A 21,890-nucleotide genomic window follows, 5' to 3' on the forward strand; every position below is an offset into this window, starting at 1 on the left:
CTTTACGAAGGGGTGAGCAAGTGTGACAAAAGTGCCTGTTAATCAAACTTGGAATGAGTTGTTGATGTGTGCATTGTGTGATCAATCACTCATTTCTTTGCATCCAGCCAACCGAAGCAAAATAAAATTTGTGTATAATGTGCACAATGAGCTACCCGCTGCTTTTAAAATATTTTGATGATATTGTCTATTTCTGGAGATGTTTTCTGGGACACCATGTACTGTGAGAATATAATTATAATAATTTGCATCCCTTTCAGTGTTTGACTTTGCTAATTCCAGCCTAATTGGAGTTAGCTGAAAGTTATGAAAGTTCCATGTCTGAATTTCATTGCTGTGTTCATGAAAATTGATCAAGAAATCTTTACATTCAAACCATTTTTTTTTTTTTTATTATTTTTGGCAACAACAAAAACATTCTTCAGTAAAAATTTATATTTTTAAAAAACTAGATATACGCTGGCGAAGTTACGTAATTAATCAGATTAATTTTGAATATACCGCGCTGCACTACAAGCAGGTTGCACTCATCACCTGTCGTCAATCATATAGTAGATTGAATACAATACCGCTCTTTTCAAAGAGACTAATCTTACAGGTGCAAGTGATTAGCATTTCTTTGACATCTATGGTTCAATGCAGAGGTACCGCATGAACGTAGTAGTGCAGCGATATAATCAAAAATTGTTTGTACCTATTGCTATGGTAGTTAATCCGATTATTACGTAACTTCGCCAGCGTATAGATATCTAGGACCATTTACTTTTTAAAATTTTGATCAACTTCACCCAAAAAATTGAAAATTGAGCGAAAAATCAGGCTTTTTTTCATTTTTTTTTCCGCAAAATTGAGCATTTTTCAACCAGTTTTGGTAAAATTTTCTCAAAGTTGGTCAAAATTTTAAAAAATAAATAAAAAATATGTTTCAAAAATTAATTTTGTAAAGAATTTTTTTGGTACAATGCCCATGAAAATTTGGGTAAAATTTTGTTTTTAATTTTCTCCATAACTGAGCATTTTTGCCCAAATTTGACCTCGCATATGAATTCATCAAGTTTTGTCATTTTAAATATGTAAAAATTATGTATACTAGTACTTTAATATACTTTAGACCAAAAATTTAGCAGTTATGAGGCCCTTAATTCCCTGAGGGTTAAGACCAACCTTAAGAATTATTTTTTTTACTGTTATGTGACTATATGGTAATACCAGTTATATTCACTAGATAGCCAGCTCACATAAAAATCATAACTTCAAATCACAGATGTTCCAATATCTATGTTCAAATACAATGTTAACAGCTCTCCTAGCAATCATACTAGAAAATGATTTGACCACTTGCCTAGCATCATACTAGAGAGTGAGTAACCACTCCCCTTTAAAATCTAGACGACAAAGCCTGTCACAAGGATCCATGATTGGCCCTGTTACATATGATATATGTCATTCACCATAATATTATACACTTGTCAATCAAGAAACCTCTATATGTTACAGTGATGACATTCAGTTATTCAGATATTTTAATGTATCTTATCCAATCTCCATGAAAACAGCCTCATCTAGCATCACTGAATAAAACACTGGATGACCATAAAATCTCTGGAAGCTAAATGATGAGGAGATAGAGTTTTCTATTGGCGCATCAAATTATCATACACATAGCTTATCTTCTGCTATGCTAACAGTTGACGATGATTCCATCAATCCAGCTCTGCAATCCAGTATGCAACCTCTGTGTTATATTTGATACACAGATGACAGTGGCTGCACATATCATATACATTGTATCCCCGTAATCTATTATAAATAAGTAACTACATAAAATATCAATTGGTTTCAAGGACCATGGCATCTACTATCTGGTGGTTTGTGCCTTGATCTTGTCCCAAATGGACTATGGCAATGGATTGTTATTAAGTTCCAATAATGACATCCAAAGACTTCAGCGCAGTTCTTATTTGCTGCATTCTTGATTCTCTATACTCTCTTGTTCTTTGTGTTGTTGCCTGTTAAAAGGCTGCTTCAATCTGCAAACTATTGAAGGAATCCTTACTCCTTAGACAGTGCTAGTGCCTGCAGAAAAGTTATTAATGAGAATAACATGAATATTAATAATAATTAACACAACATTTTCAGACCTTCCTTTTATTTAAGAAATAAAGGGTAATGCATTATCCTTTACACCCAAAATAATGTGTCCTCACCCATTATTTAAACGTTTTTACTGCCGAGGACACATTATTTGCATGTAAAGGAAAATGCTGCACCCTTTATTTCTATTCTATTACCAGAAAATAGTGCAATTTAAAGAGAAAATATCATTTTTTGGCACAAATATTTTAAGTTGTTTACTTCAAGGTGGAGCGTGTATCGCGAAATATTGCACAGCGTAATGCTGTGCGTAGAGTGCAAGATGCGCTTGACCCATTATTGCAGAATAATGGGCTCTCATGTGACGTGTTTTAACAAATCACAGTACGCAATTTTGAATAATGGGTCGTAAGAGTAATAGAATTATAAATTAAGTCACAGAATTTTTAAAAATTATATACGGTAGATATTTAAGGTGGCAAACTTAACTATGGTGTTGTGCACAGAATTGCTTTAAAATTATCGTACAGGATGTGATTTTTTCAAAACAGCTTTTTTTGACTTATGCAAATTCACAAAATCCCATTTAAACACTTTTCTTTGCTGATTTAAGTTTTAAATGAACATAATGGATTTGACATAGCTAGCTATTGTATCTGCAAAGTGTAGTATTTGAGTTAGCTATCTGAAAATACAAATAAAGACAAAATGCCACCTAAAATGGTCAATATGTTCTATATACGTCTTTCATAAGGCGAGTTAGAAGGTAGCATGAACTAGCAGCATTTGCATTCGAATATTGAGACAAGTAAAGCTGACACACATGAGGAATGGTATTGGTTTTATAAAGGAAATCCCAATGATTGATATAAGTGGTGTCATTTCCACCCCATTTGCATGATGTTTTTGGGAGGGTTAAAATGGCAAAACTATTGCTTAGATATATTAAAAAACAAATCAAGAAATATCAAGAAATAATTGTAAATTTTCATTTATGAAACTTGGAAATCTAAGCTAAACTTATTTAACATTCGGCAGAAAATTCTGCCCAAAACACATAGTGTAAACCTTAACTCACCTCTAGGAAGATCAATTGCAAAATATCAGATGCCCTGACACCCAAACTCGCAGCCAATGGCTTCACATGTTCATTTACTTCATGAAGTTTGCACCATTCTTTAAAATATAAAACACAAAAAACATAAATGTTACATGTGGGTAAAATATAGAAGATTAAAATTGTGCTTTACAAGATACCCATGAATACCGCAACTTTGTCACAGGTGGGATAGGATAGTAAAGATGATTTGATTTAAACAATACAACATTCCTTGTATACCACAACTTTGTCACGGGTGGGAAGGGACACATAAATCATAATTTTAATTGTGCTATTCAACATTCCCTTGTATACCACAACTTTGTCACAGGAGGGACAAGACACTACAAATAATTTACATTATAGCACAATAGATAGTGTCCTGTTCCACCCATGATAATGTTGTAGTATACATGGGAGTGTTGTATAGCTGAATGGAAATCATCTATAGTACTCTGTTCCACCCATGATAAAGTTGTAGTATACATGGGAGTGTTGTATAGCGCAATGGAAATCATCTATAGTACTCTGTTCCACCCATGATAAAGTTGTAGTATACATGGGAGTGCTGTATAGCTAAATGGAAATCATCTTTGTGCTCTGTTCCACCCATGATAAAGTTGTAGCATACATGGGAGTGTTGTATAGCTCAATGAAAATCATCTTTGTGCTCTGTTCCACCCATGATAAAGTTGTAGTATACATGGGAGTGTTGTATAGCTCAATGGAAATCATCTATATTACTCTGTTCCACCCATGATAAAGTTGTAGTATACATGGGAGTGTTGTATAGCTCAATGGAAATCATCTTTGTGCTCTGTTCCACCCATGATAAAGTTGTAGTATACATAGGAGTGTTGTATAGCTCAAGGGAAATCATCTTTGTGCTCTGTTCCACCCATGATAAAGTTGTAGTATACATGGGAGTGCTGTATAGCTAAATGGAAATCATCTTATCTTTGTGCTCTGTTCCACCCATGATAAAGTTGTAGCATACATGGGAGTGTTGTATAGCTCAATGAAAATCATCTTTGTGCTCTGTTCCACCCATGATAAAGTTGTAGTATACATGGGAGTGTTGTATAGCTCAATGGAAATCATCTATATTACTCTGTTCCACCCATGATAAAGTTGTGGTATACATGGGAGTGTTGTATAGCTCAATGGAAATCATCTATAGTACTCTGTTCCACCCATGATAAAGTTGTAGTATACATGGGAGTGTTGTATAGCTCAATGGAAATCATCTTTGTGCTCTGTTCCACCCATGATAAAGTTGTAGTATACATGGGAGTGTTGTATAGCTCAATGGAAATCATCTTTGTGCTCTGTTCCACCCATGATAAAGTTGTAGTATACATGGGAGTGTTGTATAGCTCAACGGAAATCATCTATAGTACTCTGTTCCACCCATGATAAAGTTGTAGTATACATGGGAGTGTTGTATAGCTCAATGGAAATCATCTTTGTGCTCTGTTCCATCCATGATAAAGTTGTAGTATACATGGGAGTGTTGTATAGCTCAATGGAAATCATCTATAGTACTCTGTTCCACCATGATAAAGTTGTAGTATACATGGGAGTGTTGTATAGCTCAATGGAAATCATCTATATTACTCTGTTCCACCCATGATAAAGTTGTAGTATACATGGGAGTGTTGTATAGCTCAATGGAAATCATCTATATTACTCTGTTCCACCCATGATAAAGTTGTAGTATACATGGGAGTGTTGTATAGCTCAATGGAAATCATCTTTGTGCTCTGTTCCACCCATGATAAAGTTGTAGTATACATAGGAGTGTTGTATAGCTCAATGGAAATCATCTTTGTGCTCTGTTCCACCCATGATAAAGTTGTAGTATACATGGGAGTGTTGTATAGCTCAATGGAAATCATCTATAGTACTCTGTTCCACCCATGATAAAGTTGTAGTATACATGGGAGTGTTGTATAGCTCAATGGAAATCATCTTTGTGCTCTGTTCCATCCATGATAAAGTTGTAGTATACATGGGAGTGTTGTATAGCTCAATGGAAATCATCTATAGTACTCTGTTCCACCATGATAAAGTTGTAGTATACATGGGAGTGTTGTATAGCTCAATGGAAATCATCTTTGTGCTCTGTTCCACCCATGATAAAGTTGTAGTATACATGGGAGTGTTGTATGATAAACTTGTAGTATACATGGGAGTGTTGTATAGCTCAATGGAAATCATCTATAGTACACTGTTCCACCCATGATAAAGTTGTAGTATACACGGGAGTGTTGTATAGCTCAATGGAAATCATCTTTGTGCTCTGTTCCATCCATGATAAAGTTGTAGTATACATGGGACTGTTGTATAGCTCAATGGAAATCATCTATAGTACTCTGTTCCACCCATGATAAAGTTGTAGTATACATGGGAGTGTTGTATAGCTCAATGGAAATCATCTTTGTGCTCTGTTCCATCCATGATAAAGTTGTAGTATACATGGGAGTGTTGTATAGCTGAATGGAAATCATCTATAGTACTCTGTTCCACCCATGATAAAGTTGTAGTATACATGGGAGTGTTGTATAGCTCAATGGAAATCATCTTTGTGCTCTGTTCCACCCATGATAAAGTTGTAGTATACATGGGAGTGTTGTATGATAAAGTTGTAGTATACATGGGAGTGTTGTATACCTCAATGGAAATCATCTTTGTGCTCTGTTTCACCCATGATAAAGTTGTAGTATACATGGGAGTGTTGTATAGCACAGTGGAAATCATCTATAGTGCTCTGTTCCACCTGTGACGGTTGTAGTATACATGAGTGTTGTATAGGTCAATGGAAATCATCTATAGTATTCTGTTCCACCATGATAAAGTTGTAGTATACATGGGAGTGTTGTATAGCTCAATGGAAATCATCTTTGTGCTCTGTTCCACCCATGATAAAGTTGTAGTATACATGGGAGTGTTGAATAGCTCAATGGAAATCATCTTTGTGCTCTGTTCCACCCATGATAAAGTTGTAGTATACATGGGAGTGTTGTATAGCACAGTGGAAATCATCTATAGTGCTCTGTTCCACCTGTGACGGTTGTAGTATACATGAGAGAGTTGTATAACACAATAGAAATCATCTATAGTACTCTGTTCTGTTCCACCTGTGACAAAGTTGTAGTATACATGGGAGTATTGTATAACACAATGGAAATCATCTACAGTGTTCAGTTCCACCTGTGACAAAGTTGTAGTATACATGGGAGTGTTGTATAGCACAATGGAAATCATCTATAGTAGTCTGTTCGAACCATGATAAAGTTGTAGTATACATGGGAATGTTGTATAGCACAGTGGAAATCATCAAAAGTACTCTGTTCCTCCTGTGATAAAGTTGTAGTATACATGGGAGTGTTGTATAACACAATGGAAATCATCTATAGTGTTCAGGTCTACCTGTGACAAAGTTGTAGTATACATGGGAGTGTTGTATAGCAAAATGGATATCATCTATAGTACTCTTTCCACCTGTGATAAAGTTGTAGTATACATGGGAATGTTGTATAGCACAGTGGAAATCATCAATAGTACTCTGTTCCACCTGTGATAAAGTTGTAGTATACATGGGTGTGTTGTATAGCACATTGGAAATCATCTATAGTCCTCTGTTCCACCTGTGATAAAATTGTAGTATACATGGGAATGTTGTATAGCACAATGGAAATCATCTATAGTGTTCAGTTCCACCTGTGATAAAGTTGTAGTACATGGGAGTGTTGTATAGCACAATGGAAATGATCTATAGTGTTCAGTTCCACCTGTGATATAGTTGTAGCATACATGGGAGTGTTGTATAGCACAATGGAAATCATCTATAGTACTCTGTTCCACCTGTGATAAAGTTGTAGTATACATGGGAATGTTGTATAGCACAGTGGAAATCATCAATAGTACTCTGTTCCACCTGTGATAAAGTTGTAGTATACATGGGAATGTTGTATAGCACAGTGGAAATCATCAATAGTACTCTGTTCCACCTGTGATAAAGTTGTAGTATACATGGGAGTGTTGTATTGCACAATGGAAATCATCTATAGTGCTCTGTTCCACCTGTGATAAAGTTGTAGTATACATGGGAATGTTGTATAGCACAGTGGAAATCATCAATAGTACTCTGTTCCACCTGTGATAAAGTTGTAGTATACATGGGAGTGTTGTATAACACAATGGAAATCATCTATAATGCTCCGTTTCACCTGTGACAAAGTTGTAGTATACATGGGAGTGTTGTATAGCACAATGGAAATCATCTATAGTGCTCTGTTCCACCTGTGGTAAAAGTTGCAGCATGCATGGGAATGTTGTATAGCACAATGGAAATCATCTATAGTGATAATATTGTTGTACACATGAGAGTGTGGTATACACATGTAGCACAATGGGAATCATGAACTTCAATGTCCTGTTTCACTTGTGAGCATGATAAAGTTGTGGCATACACTAGAGTGTTTATTCTAGTCTTTTGTTGCCTACAGAAAAGATAATTTCTGTTTTCGGTTTCGGGAGTTATGTTAATTTCTGACATGAAAACGTGACATGAGAAAGTTGATGCTAATACAGACAAGAGAAGTGTCTAAATTTTATGGTCGTAAATTAGCGATAAATTGTACGGCTTCAATTGACTTGCGTGAGGGTGTATAGGTACTTCCTAGGCGGGAGTGGCTCATGAAAAAAGCCCAGCATAGAAATATACACTAATCAGTGTTGCCACAATTACGTATACCTGTTCGTGCAATCGCAAAAAATAGGTCATGTGATTATGTAGAGATGAAACGGGAATTCTTTTCGTCAAAATACACCTTAAAACTTGTGTGTGTCCGAGATAGTAACTCAGGGCCCGACTGTAACTCGGGGCCCGACTTAGTAAATCGGGGTGCGATGTAGTAACTCGGGCCTCGACTTAGTAACTCGGTATCTGAGTTAGTAACTCTGGGTCCAAGATAGTAACTCGGGGTCCAAAATAGTAACTCGAGCCCCAACTTAGTAACTCGAGGTCCTGACTTAGTAACTTGGGGTCCAAGGTAGTAGCTCCGGGCCACGACTTAGTAACTCCGGGTCCGAGATAGTAACTCGGGACCCTGACTTAGTAACTCAGGGTGTGAGACAGCAACTCGGGCCCCAATTTAGTAACTCGGGGTCCCAGATAGTAACTCGAAGCCCGACTTAGTAACTCCGGGTCCAAGATAGTAACTCGGGTCAGTGATAGTAACTCAAGCCCCGACTTAGTAACTCGGGCCCTGACTTAGTAACTCGGTATCTGAGTTAGTAACTCCGGGTCCAAGATAGTAACTCGGGGTCCGAAATAGTAACTCGAGCCCCAACTCAGTAACTCGAGGTCCTGAATTTGTAACTCGGAGTCCGAGTTAGTAGTTCGGGGCCCGACTTAGTAACTCAGGGCCCGACTTAGTAACTCGGGTCCGAGATAGTAACTCAGGGCCCGACTTAGTAGCCCGGGGCCATGACTCGGGGCCCGAGATAGTACCTCAGGGTCCAAGATAGTAACTCGGGCCCCGACTTAGTAACTCGGTATCTCCGGACTTAGTATCTTGGGTCCAAGATAGGCCCGAGATAGTATCTCAGACTTAGTAACTCTGGGTCCAAGATAGTAACTCGGGGTCCTAGATAGTAACTCTGGGCCCCAACTTAGTAACTTGGGGTCCGAAATAGTAACTCGGGGTCCGAGATAGTAACTTGGGGCCTCGACTTAGTAACTCAGGGTTTAAGACAGTAACTCGGGGCCTCGACTTAGTAACTCGGTGTCCGAGATAGTAACTTGGGACCCCGACTTATTAACTCGGGGTCAGAGATAGTAACTTGGGGCCTCGACTTAATAACTTGGGGTCTGAGACAGTAACACGGACCACGAGATAGTAACTCGGGTCTGAGATAGTAATTCAGGGCCCGACCTAGTAACTCGGGGTCCGAGATAGTAAATCGGGGCCTCGACTTAGTAACTCGGGGTCCAAGATAGTAACTTGGGGCCTCAACTTAGTAACTTGGTATCTGAGATAGTAACACGGACCCGAGATAGTAACTCGGGGTCCGAGCTAGTAATTCGGGCCCCGGACTTTATAACTCAGGGTCCGGGATAGTAACTCAGGGTCAGAGATAGTAAGTCAGGGCCTTGACTTAGTAACTCGGGGTCCGAGATAGTAACTCGGGGTCCGAGATAGTAACTCGGGGTCCGAGATAGTAACTCGGGGTCCGAGATAGTAACTCAGGGCTTCGACTTAGTAACTTGGGTCTGAGATAGTAATACTCTCCCCGAGATAGTAACTCGGGGTCTGAGATAGTAACTCGGGGCCCCGACTTAATAACTCTGGGTCTGAAACAGTAACACGGACCCCGAGATAGTAACTCGGGGTCCGAGATAGTAATTCGGGCCCCGGACTTTATAACTAAGGGTCCGGGATAGTAACTCAGGGTCAGAGATAGTAAGTCAGGGCCTCAACTTAGTAACTCGGGGTCTGAGATAGTAACTCGGGGTCCGAGATAGTAACTCGGGGTCTGAGATAGTAACTCAGGGCTTCGACTTAGTAACTTGGGTCTGAGATAGTAATACTCTCCCCGAGATAGTAACTCGGGGTCTGAGATAGTAATTCAGGGCCCGACTTAGTAACTCGGTGCAGATAGTAACTCAGGGTCCGAGATAGTAATTCGGGCCTCGACTTAGTAACTTGGGGTCTGAGATAACTAACTTCGACCCGACTTAGTAACTTCGGGGTCTGAGATAGTAACTCGGGCCTCGACTTAGTAACTCGGGGTCCGTGATAGTAACTCGGGGCCTCGACTTAGTAACTCGGGTCTGAGATAGTAACACGCACCCCGGGATTGTAACTCGGGTCTGAGATAGTAACTCGGGGCCTCAACTTAGTAACTTGGGGTCTGAGATAGTAACACGGACCCCAAGATATACTAATTGGGGGTCCGAGATAGTAACTCAGGCCTCGACTTAGTAACTCGGGTCTGAAATAATAACACGGACCCGAGATTGTAACTCGGGTCCAAGATAGTAACTTGGGGCCTCAACTTAGTAACTTGGTATCTAAGATAGTAACACAGACCGAGATAGGAACTCGTGGTCCGAGATAGTAATTCTGGCCCCGACTTTATAACTCAGAGTCCGGGATAATAACTCAGGGTCCGAGATAGTAAGTCGGGGCCCGACTTAGTAACTTCGAGTCCGAGATAGTAAATTGGGGCCCAAGATACTAATTGGGGGTCCTGAATTACTATCTCAGACCCGAGTTACTATCTCGGGTCCGTGTTACTGTTTCAGACCCTGAGTTATTAAGTCGAGGCCCCAAGTTACTATCTCGAACCCTGAGTTACTATCCCGGCCCCTGAGTTATAAAGTCGGGGGCCCGAATTACTATCTCGGACCCCGAGTTACTATCTCGGGTCTGTGTTACTATCTCAGATACCAAGTTACTAAGTTGAGGCCCCAAGTTTCTATCTCGGACCCGAGTTACTAAGTCGAGGCCCCGAGTTACTATCTCTGACCCCCAGTTACTACGTCGGGGCCCCCAGTTACTATCTTGGACCCCGAGTTACAATCTGGGGGTCCGTGTTATTATCTCAGACCCGAGTTACTAAGTCGAGGCCCGAATTACTATCTCGGACCCCGGGCTACTATCTCGGGGCCCGTAGTACGATCTCAGACCCCAAGTTACTAAGTTGAAGCCCCAAGTTACTATCTCTAGCCCCCAATTACTAAGTCGGCCCCCGAATTACTATCTCGGACCCCGAGTTACAATCTCGGGGTGCAGACCCGAGTTAATAAATCGATGCCCCGCGTTACTATCTCGGACCCCGAGTTACTAAGTCGAGGCCCCGGGTTACTATCCGAGACCCCGAGTTACTAAGTCGGGCCCCGAGTTACTATCTCGGACCCCAAGTTACTAAGTCGAGGCCCCGAATTACTATCTCGGACCCCTAGTTACTATCTCGGACCCCGAAGTTACTAAGTCGGGGCCCTGAATTACTATCTCAGACCCCGTGTTACTGTTTCAGACCCCAAGTTATTAAATCGAAGCCCCAAGTTACTATCTCTGACCCCGAGTTAATAAGTCGGGGCCCCGAGTTACTATTTCGGACCCCGAGTTACTAAGTTGGGGCCCCCGAGTTACTATCTCGTTGTCCGTGTTACTATCTCAGACCCCGAGTTACTAAGTTGAAGCCCCGAGTTACTATCTCGGTACCCGAGTTACTAAGTCGGGGCCCCAAGTTACTAAGTTGGGGCCCCCAAGTTACTAACTCGGACCCCGAGTTACTATCTCGTTGTCCGTGTTACTATCTCAGACCCCAAGTTACTAAGTTGAAGCCCCGAGTTACTATCTCGGTACCCGAGTTACTAAGTTGGGGCCCCAAGTTACTAAGATGGGGCCCCCAAGTTACTAACTCGGACCCCGAGTTACTATCTCGTTGTCCGTGTTACTATCTCAGACCCCGAGTTACTAAGTTGAGTTATTATATCTCTGACCCCAAGTTATAAAGTCGGAACCCTAAGTTACTAATCTAAGGGCCCCGTGTTATTAAGTCGGGGCCCGAGTTACTATATCAGACCCTGAATTAGTATCTCGGGACCCTGAGCTACTATCTCGGACCCCCAATTAGTATATCGGGGCCCCGAGTTACTATCTCGGACTCCGTGTTACTAAGTCGGGGCCCCGACTTACTATCTCGGACCCTGAGTTACTATCCCGGACCCTGAGTTATAAAGTCGGGGCCCGGATTACTATCTCGGACCCCGAGTTACTATCTTGGGGTCCGTGTTACTATCTCAGATACCAAGTTACTAAGTTGAGGCCCCAAGTTACTATCTCAGACCCGAGTTACTAAGTCGAGGCCCGAGTTACTATCTCGGACCCGGGTTACTATCTCGGGTCCGTGTTACTATCTCAGACTCGAGTTACTAAGTCGAGGCCCGAGTTACAATCTTGGACCCCGAGTTAATAAGATGAGGCCCTGAGTTACTATCTCAGACCCCGAGTTACTAAGTCGAGGCCCCAAGTTACTAACTCGGACCCCGAGTTACTATCTTGTTGTCCATGTTACTATCTCAGACCCCGAGTTACTAAGTTGAGGCCCCGAGTTACTATCTCGGACCCCGAGTTATTATATCTGTGACCCCAAGTTATTAAGTCGGAACCCTGAGTTACTATCTAAGGACCCTGTGTTATTAAGTCGGGGCCCGAGTTACTATATCAGACCCTGAATTAGTATCTCGGGACCCTGAGCTACTATCTCGGACCCCCAATTAGTATATCGGGGCCCCGAGTTATTATCTCGGACTCCGAGTTACTAAGTTGGGGCCCCGACTTACTATCTCGGACCCTGAGTTACTATCCCGGACCCTGAGTTATAAAGTCGGGGGCCCGGATTACTATCTCGGATCCCGAGTTACTATCTTGGGGTCCGTGTTACTATCTCAGATACCAAGTTACTAAGTTGAGGCCCCAAGTTACTATCTCAGACCCGAGTTACTAAGTCGAGGCCGAGATACTATCTCGGACCCGGGTTACTATCTCGGGGTCCGTGTTACTATCTCAGACCCGAGTTACTAAGTCGAGGCCCGAGTTACAATCTTGGACCCCGAGTTAATAAGACGAGGCCCCGAGTTACTATCTTGGACCCCGAGTTACTAAGTCGAGGCCCTGTGTTACTGTTTCAGACCCCGAGTTACTATATAAGTAATTAAGGGCCCAGGGTGTAGACATCACCCTGGGTGTAGACATAATTATTGCACAGTCCCTATATAGTATTGTGTTGTCGTGGATACATGGCTTATTCCATGAAGTTGGGGCACAGTACAAATTGGGAGAATTTTATAATATGAATGCAGTTGAATATTTCTTATATGAACCTTTTCTCCTCAGTTGATATTTTCTAAATAGATATGAAGTTTAACTTTCATGTAAAAGTTACTTGAATATTGTACCTATTATTTTTTAATTTTTACGGGCCATTAAGTGGTTGGTGTCCAGCACTTTTTAGGGCAAAAAACGTTACATAGAAAATTCAAGTATGCGGAATCCAAATAATTTCAATTGTAACATCAAATAGTCACAGTTTCACATAATATTACATGAATTAATGTTGGTAGTAACTAAAAAGTACATTCAAACAAAACGGAAACCAGTTGATTAAAATTTATGGGATGTCAAAAATGAGCTTCCCTATGCTACATGCGGTGTCCAGAAAAACTTTGGTATCGGTATAAACGCTCACCCACAGCACATGTACTTATGTCAGCGTTCAAGCTTTGACTTGCGTTTGGCGGACAGAATGGTGGAAACTTAAAGTGAAAGATACCCTGCTTAAGGGGGTACTACACCCATTGATTTTTTTTTTGCATTTTTTGCATTTTGTGAAGAAATTACAAAAAAAATTGGACAAAAATGGTATGCAAAATGAAGGGGCAAATCTTCTCGTTTTATTGGTGGCATCGGTATCAACGTAGCTTACATGCTTTTAAAAGTAGAAGCCAAAAGGTGGTACATCACTGATGATTTAAATTCACTTCATTTTGGAAAGCTTACTATCAACGGATTTCGTAAAAATTTTGGATATGTGTTGCTAACACGTTAGGGAAATAAAGTTGATATGTAAAATGGGAATAAGTGGTTCCTGATTTCTTTTATGACTTCATGAACTTGGTGCTCCACAACTATCAAAAAAGGAACTGGTTACAATGCTTCTATTTTCAATGTTGAGCTATATTTTGTATTTTTAACTTGCGACATTATTTCACTGAAACATAATTAAGCCCCAGGTAACAGGTTACCACAACCATACTGCAGCAATGAAAAAATTGTATTTCTTGTCACCTATACCACCATATTGGGTAGTTTTCCGTAAGCTTAACGTTTGTGATTTTGGTAACTATTTTATATTTATTTGTGAAATCCGTCTCAACTAGGCATTCTAAATTGTACTCACCATTTACATCCCAAGGTATATTAGTATATCCACCTTGCACTTCTCGATATATATCCAGTTAAAGACAGAATATCAAAATTATTCCTCATTATGATATCACAGACTCTTACATGTGTATTCAAAATTGATGCTTAAATTTGACCTGAAGTCCTGAACCAATTGACCTATAACCTGACATACGGTGACCTAATAGCCTTTTCTTCTCCTAACAACACATTATATAATCAAATTGACTAATGACTATTCATCCATTGTGTAAGTGTTTATTTAATTTATTCAGTGTTATATATTTTGCATGCACCACTATAGATTTTCTATAGAGAGTATAACAAAGGATTTAATGTATTCTATTCATGTACCCTACTTGAACATGTTGAAAAGAATAAATTATAGTTTGTTATGAAACACAGATCTGATCATCTGAGTTACTAGGATACACAGTAAACAAAAAATATATAGGGCTAAAATGACTTACTACAATGTGTAAAAGCATTTTTTTTCTTCTTTTTTTCATTTTTTTTAAATTTCACATGATCCGTGCATATATCGCCTAGCTATAAATGAAAAAATATTTTTTTAGACCAATCAAACCAATATATGGGTGTAGTATGCCCTTAAAGGAACATTTTCTAGGGTGAAATTTTGTGTAGAAACTGAATCTGACATAAAAAATGCATAATTATCAACTTGAAAATTTTCCCCATAGCACTGTACAGGCATATTTCTGCCCGAAGTCCCCAAATTGGAGCAAAAAAAATAAGTCCTTCAAAATGGGGATACTCAGGGCTAAACAAAAACATGTTGCTCTAGAGGGAGGCATTGGTAAGGGCAACATGTCTTTTGTTCAGCCTCAAACCTCCCAATTTTGAAGGACTTATTTTTTTTGCAAAATCTGTGACTTTTTTCACGCCCTCAAAATCCTTAGGGGTGGGGGTAGCATTTTGCAAGTTATTTTATTTTCTGTAGATCTAGCTTACTTGTTTGTTATATCACCATTTAGCTAATGAAATACTGAGCAAATAAACACTTAAAGCATCCCTATAGCTCATACCATTGTGGAGATTTTTCAAATTAAAAATGATGCGAATATTGTATATTTTTCTAAATCAATTGTCACCCGAACCCTCAAGTTTCTACCCCTGCTACAAAAATAAAGAAATATATGGATCCCATTCAATGCTTTTAATATCACAATTGTACCCTTGTTACACAATTAGAATAGAAAATTAGGCACTATTTGATAGTTTTCATGTTCATATACTCACAGGAAATCTGCAAGTCAAAATTTTTGTCACCCCAAAATGGCCATTTTCGGCCAAAATCGGACCAAAAAATGATTTTTTTCTCAAAATCTATAAAAGATAGGGAGTTTCAAGTGCCAAAATCTGAAACTAGATGACATTTTACCCTTGAAACATATAAACATTCAAGAATTTTGGTTCTTTTCACCCCTAAATACTTTTTTTCACACGTGTGTCCACCAAACGTAAGTCAAATCTTGAACGCTGTCTTTTAAATCATCCAAATCAATTTGTTTTGTGTTTTGATTGATGTAAACGTGTTTTAATAGGAAATTTGACCAGCATTTGTGCCCAAGCTCTCAGTCGTTTTAAAATTTCATGAGAAAATGTCACTGTGGTGTCCACGTGTAGCATCGGGAGATTTCAAACCATTACACTTGCTTACAGCAAGGTCAGTACACATACTGACATGAATGGACTTATTTTAAGATGTGACTGGGTAGGGGTTGTCAAGGGAACTTGATTTGAGGAGCTGCTATTTTACAAAGAGTAAATATTTTGAAAAAATGGTGCGGTGTCCATGTAGCATCGAGATGTAGCATTGTGATCAAAGTATAGCATTGGGAAGCAAACAGTTAAAATGTATGTAATTTCTTCTTATATTTTGAAACTAGATGACAAACAACTAAACATATTAACTTTTGAGGGCAGGCAACCATTGTAAAATATTTATGTGTTCAATACAAATTTGCACTATCAGACACGGTGTCCATGTAGCATCGGTACACAGTTTTGTCAGTTTTATGTATTCACCAGTTTTTTAGGTATCCTTTTTTTATTTTTTCTACAACTTTTAACGTCCCTAGGCCCAAATGTAATTTTATAAATAACTTTACCACAAAGTATGATTACTTCTTGTGCAAAACTCACAATCCTACCAATTCTACAGGACACGGTGTCCAAGTAGCATCGGTAGAATTATGTTGAATTTTTGCAACAAAGGCAGGTTTTTTTCACTTCTAGTTTCAAAATAAACTACCAGCTGTGAATCTAATACTTTCTGAACCATCCTAGGTAGCTGTAAATATATTCCTGGTGAAGTTTAGATACAAACAGAAATCAAACACAATTTTGAATAGATTTACCTGTCATTCTCCATTTTTGATACCTCATAACTTTTGTTTCTGATTTAAGATAGTGTAATTGGTAATATTATGCGAATTTGCCATGGTAGGACATCATAAAAAAGTATTTTATGAAGACATGTCATGGACAGTATGTTTAAAATAGAGAGAGCTATTATAAAATGGTGTCCATGTAGCATCGTGATATTTGCCTTGACTGCTGAACAACAAAGCACTACTACAGAAATTTTGTACTTTCCAATGTAAAAAGATTTTTTGTTGAAGTACATGTATGATAGTTGAAGTAACTAAAACACACATTACATTTAGAATTAAGTCATTTTGAAATTTTGACCCTTGTGTCACACTTTGTGCCCCAACTTCATGGAGTTAGCCACATGTAGTTGATAAATTACTCGATCAAATCATTTGGATAAGGGGGTACTACACCCCTGCCCAATTTTGTGCCTATTTTTACATTTTTCTCAAAAATTATAGAGCATTGGGGACAAGTAAGATATGTATATTATACTGGGGCAAGGACTACAACTGCTACACTGGAAATTTTATTTCAGCACAGACAACAGTTGTGGAGTTACAGTCAAAAATGAGGGAAAACCAATATTTGATCAATAAATCAATAACTACTTGCCTTGAGTGCAAGTAGTTATAGTCCTTGCCTCTATAATATACATATCTTACTTGTCACCAATGCACTATAATTTTTGAGAAAAACACAAAAATAAGCAAAAAATTGGCTAGGGGTGTAGTACCCCCTTAAACATAATAGATCACACACAATTTAAAACCATCATAACCCAACATCTACAAGAAATCTACAGACTAAAATTTGCATGCATGCGCATTTCTACCTAACCATTTTACTCCTCTACATTGTAGGACTGTTGGGCTGTATCAAGATCAAGATGATGTGCAAATTCCAAGTTAGACTTCATCATGTTCTTGCTGTCATTGACATATTTGTAGAGACGACTAGAGTCCCCACTATATATCGAATGTATGGACTAGGGTAGCCCGAAACATCATGGCCATGTTCCTTCCTCACTAGGGCCATGAATGCCCTACGTACGTAAAAACGGCCACATTCTGGTTAATTTAGCCTGAATCTAAACAGAAATTATTCTAAGACCAATAAATTAACCAGAATATCAATTTCTGGTTAACAAATTAACCAGAATATCAATTCTGGTTATTTAATAAACAGAAATCATAACCTGAATCCAATTTCAGGCTAAAATCTTAACTTGAAAAGTTTTCTGGCTAAGATATTTAGCCAGATTTTGTATTCTGGTTAAAACATTAACCAGAATCAAAAATATATGGCTATATATTAGCCAGATTTGGTATTCTGGCTAATTATTTTTCAGGCTAATTATGGTCACATGATATTAGGTCAGAGGTCACCAACTGTAAGGAAGGATTACTGATAAGGCTCAGAAACTGCCACAACTTTTTGAAAAATTAACAGTTTAAAGGGTATTTTAGGGTCTTTTAACTTTGTGGAGTTGATGGGGAACATACCAGCTATGTCTGTGGAAGGAAAAACAGCTGTTCGTAAGTTTCAAAGCCTGAATTTTGTCATTCTTTTTCCCCAGGAAACATTGCCTAGAAAGGTTGTTGAATTCAGCAGACATGCATGCATTATGCATGTATCATTTATTTAGTAATTATGTGGGTATACTGCAGGTTGATGCTGGCTGACCCAGGTGAAATGTGTTACTGATGTTGTTGGGGTGTTAATTATGCTGATGTCTTGGGGAGGTTGTACTTTGAAGCGGGGAGGGTTATTTAGCGAGTTCAAATATGGCGAGTTGTCATTGGGAGAGTTCAAATAAGGTTGTCACATCATAGTGTACGTTTGTATTGGTTTTAAAGTTGGGATGATTTGGTGGGCAATGTTGATATATTGGGGATGTTTCTACTTTGAAGTGGGGGGGAGGGTCATTGGAGAGTTTAAATGTGGTGAGTTTTCACCTTCACCAAATTTGAAGTGTTGTATTTGGTAAACTTGGGGTGTGGTGTGTTCTGTTGATGCATAAATTGGGAGTGTTTGTACTTTGAAGTGGGAGGAGGGTCATTTGGAGAATTCAATGCACCAGGATGAGCAAGTTATCACCTACACCGATGTGGTATGTCATGTTGATGTCTTGGGGATGTTTGTACTTTAATGTGGGGGAAGGGTCATTTGGAGAGTTCAAATATGGTGAGTTGTCACCTTCTGCACAGTGTTTACTCTCTCTGGAGATTGGGTGCGCCAAATGAAACATTTTCTTCCCAAATTGGCCCAATTTTGGCTCAGTAATTCCCCAAATTGACTAATTGTAATACAGCATTACAATTTTTTGTGAGACAAAAATAATTTTCACTGGGCCAAAATTGAGACATACGGCCTCAGAGTAAACACTGCTTCTGCATATTGGGAGAGTTGTGTAGTACCGTTAGGATGTGCTTTGTAAACATAAACTCTTCCAATATGCTAAAGGTAGCTCTGAATATTTGAACTCTCTAAATGACCCTCCTCACTTCAAAATAGAAACTTCCCATTACAATTTACATTGACATAGCACACCACATACCAACTATACAAACAAAACTTTTCCAATATGCTCAAGGTGACAAATTGCCACTTTGGAACTCTCCAAATGACGACTCACCATAGTTGAACTCTGCAATTGACAACTCGCCATATCAGAACTCTCCAAATGACAACTCACCATATTTGAACTCTCCAAATAACCCTTCCCCACTTCATAACACCCCAAGAACATCAGTAACACTTTTCACCTGGGTTAAAGACTGAAAACAAAACTGACCAACATTTGAGAAAGGAGAGCATTAATTTGTAAAGAGGGTCAAGTGCACAGTATGAATATCAAACTTCTTTCAGGTTTGGAGTTCAAATAAACTGATGTTATCCAGCAAGTTCTGATAACACAATCCTATAAAAGGTGTATTCCAGTGGCGAAGCATGGGTCATCCGATGGGGGGGGGGGGCACCAACCAGGATTGGGGGCACCGGGTCTGATTGGGGGGCACAAGCTGTTTTTGGCAATTTTCCTATCGGATTTTCTAAATTTTGCAATCGATTGGGGGCACATGCCCCCCATGCCCCTATGACGCTATGCCACTGGTGCATTCTGATCATTACAATTGTGGGAATTTCAATCTACACATGTATGAGGCTGAAGTTCAAGTTGAGAAGAGTGAAGTCTGGTTAATATTTCTGGCTAATATTCTGTTTAATAATTCTAGCTAAAATTCTGGCTAATTTGTTCTGGCTAAAATTTCAGGCCTTATAAAATTTCTGGCTAATCTCATTTAAATATTTCGGCCCTTTTTCAGGTTAGAATCAGGCCTGATTTCATTTCTGGCTAATAATTCTGTTTAATAATTCTAGCTAAAATTCTGGCTAATTTTTTCTGTATAAATCTTTCTGGCTAAAATTTCAGCCCTAACATTTCTGGCTAATCTCATTTAAATATTTCGGCCCTTTTTCAGGTTAGAATCAGGCCTGATTTCATTTCTGGTTAATATTTCTGGCTAATAATTCTGAAAATAATTCTAGCTAAAATTCTGGCTTATTATTTGTGGTTAAATTTTTCTGGCTAAAATTTCAGGCCTGACATTAAATTTCTGGCTTATCTCATTTAAATATTTCGGCCCTTTTTCAGGTTAGAATCAGGCCTGAATTTAGTCATTATTTCAGGCCTGATTTCTAGCTGAATTCAGGTTTAATTCAGGCCTGACACTTTGGTAAGGGGGGGCACCGTGAACTCACGTCATGGTGATGACGTCACACTGACGGCATCTATTTATAGAAAGAATTAAAACATTTTCCATCCTCAAATGTGCTCAAAATTTACTAACATGCACCAAATATGTTTTGTTTAAGTCTCATCTTCACGTGAGGAATGGTAGGAAGTGGTATTTATGAGAAAAAGTGGTATTTTATGTGTACCCTGGACCAGATATGCTCAGGAGTCTCAGACCTTCATACGGAGAAGGACAGTGGAAATCAGGGGTAGCATTAAGGCCCAAAAGTCGGGGTTGTTTTCCAGTGTTTTTCACTCCAGAGCTTGCAGAAAATCCAAATACATGGGGTGAAAATTAAATCTCGGGGGTGAAAAATATTTTGCTGTGTAGTCAGGGGTAGGAGTAAGGTCCAAAAGTAGAGGGTCAGTGTTCACCCCCGAGCTTGCACATATTCCCATATATAGAGGGTGAAAAATTAATATTTGTTAAATTTAGGGAGTCATTCACCCCCGATCAGGGGTGAATAACCCCGATCGGAGGTTAACGCTACCACTGGTGGAAATCGTAGTGACGGAGGTGTGAGTACCTCGGGCTAGGACGAGGGAGCCAACTGTCAAAAGCCGTAACTCACACATATACGATACACCCATCGAGTGTGTGTCATCGGTCCAGTCATCGGCCTTGTAGGAACCCATGGATTCAATCCATGTACACATACAATGGGTGTACCCCGCTAGAGTCCCGGACTAGAGTTAAATTATACTATGTAGTATGTACAGTACTCGGAGAACGTGGTTATGTATATTTTTTCTGCATACATCGCTATTTATAGAAAGGATAAATCAACTTGAGAACATACTGTGACTTGCTCAAGTTGTTATACTTTACGTACATACTCACACTGTACAGAGTTGTACAGTGCAGAAACTATCACAGCTTTTGGTAAAGCATGGTATACTATATTGGTAAGCTTACACATTTAAGATCATGAAGATCACTCACTACCATAATTCATTGACCTCATGAAATACTGGTAAGAAACTGGACGAAATGTACACTTACTGTTGTTTAAAATGCTTGAATTCCGAAATTACTGGTTAGAAACTGCAACAAAAGTGTACACTTTTCAATAATACTGTGGTTTAATTCATCCGCCGTGTGTGTTATTTAATGATTTCACAGTGTGGTGACGAGCTAGATCTAATACCATCATTCATGATCTGTACGAGTCGAATGTATGACCATGGTATGACGTAGAGTTCATTAATATTCATATACAGTACTACGATTTCATCATGAGAGGGGTCTGTCACACGACACCGGCGCAGAAAAAGTGAAACATCTTTGAAATTATTTTGATGCAAAATGTAATTATAAGAACAAAACTCGTATATTAACGTTTTTAAAATAATCACTGACCATTTAATTGGGTCGCAATAGACTTTGAAAGTCAATGCATGCTTTTTTCGTAATACACGGCCCAAAATGCCGGTATTAATATCAAATATTCAATTCCCAAGAGAGAAATATATCAAACAATTTGAATGATGGGTTTTCTTAATTTTAGATCTTGCCACAATA

General features: G+C 39.0%; 1 long non-coding RNA gene across 1 annotated transcript; it reads right to left on the reverse strand.

Annotated features, from left to right (window-relative positions):
* Window positions 1-1,290: 1,290 nt before the first annotated feature.
* On the reverse strand, window positions 1,291-21,634 carry LOC140165798 (uncharacterized). Its single transcript, XR_011860770.1, has 3 exons — window positions 21,372-21,634; window positions 3,173-3,270; window positions 1,291-2,076 (listed from the first exon to the last, which is right to left on the reverse strand). It is a non-coding gene; the product is annotated as an uncharacterized lncRNA (long non-coding RNA).
* Window positions 21,635-21,890: the final 256 nt, after the last annotated feature.

This window comes from Amphiura filiformis, chromosome 1 (genome assembly GCF_039555335.1).
Source record: "Amphiura filiformis chromosome 1, Afil_fr2py, whole genome shotgun sequence".
Classification (NCBI taxonomy): Eukaryota; Metazoa; Echinodermata; class Ophiuroidea; order Amphilepidida; family Amphiuridae; genus Amphiura; species Amphiura filiformis.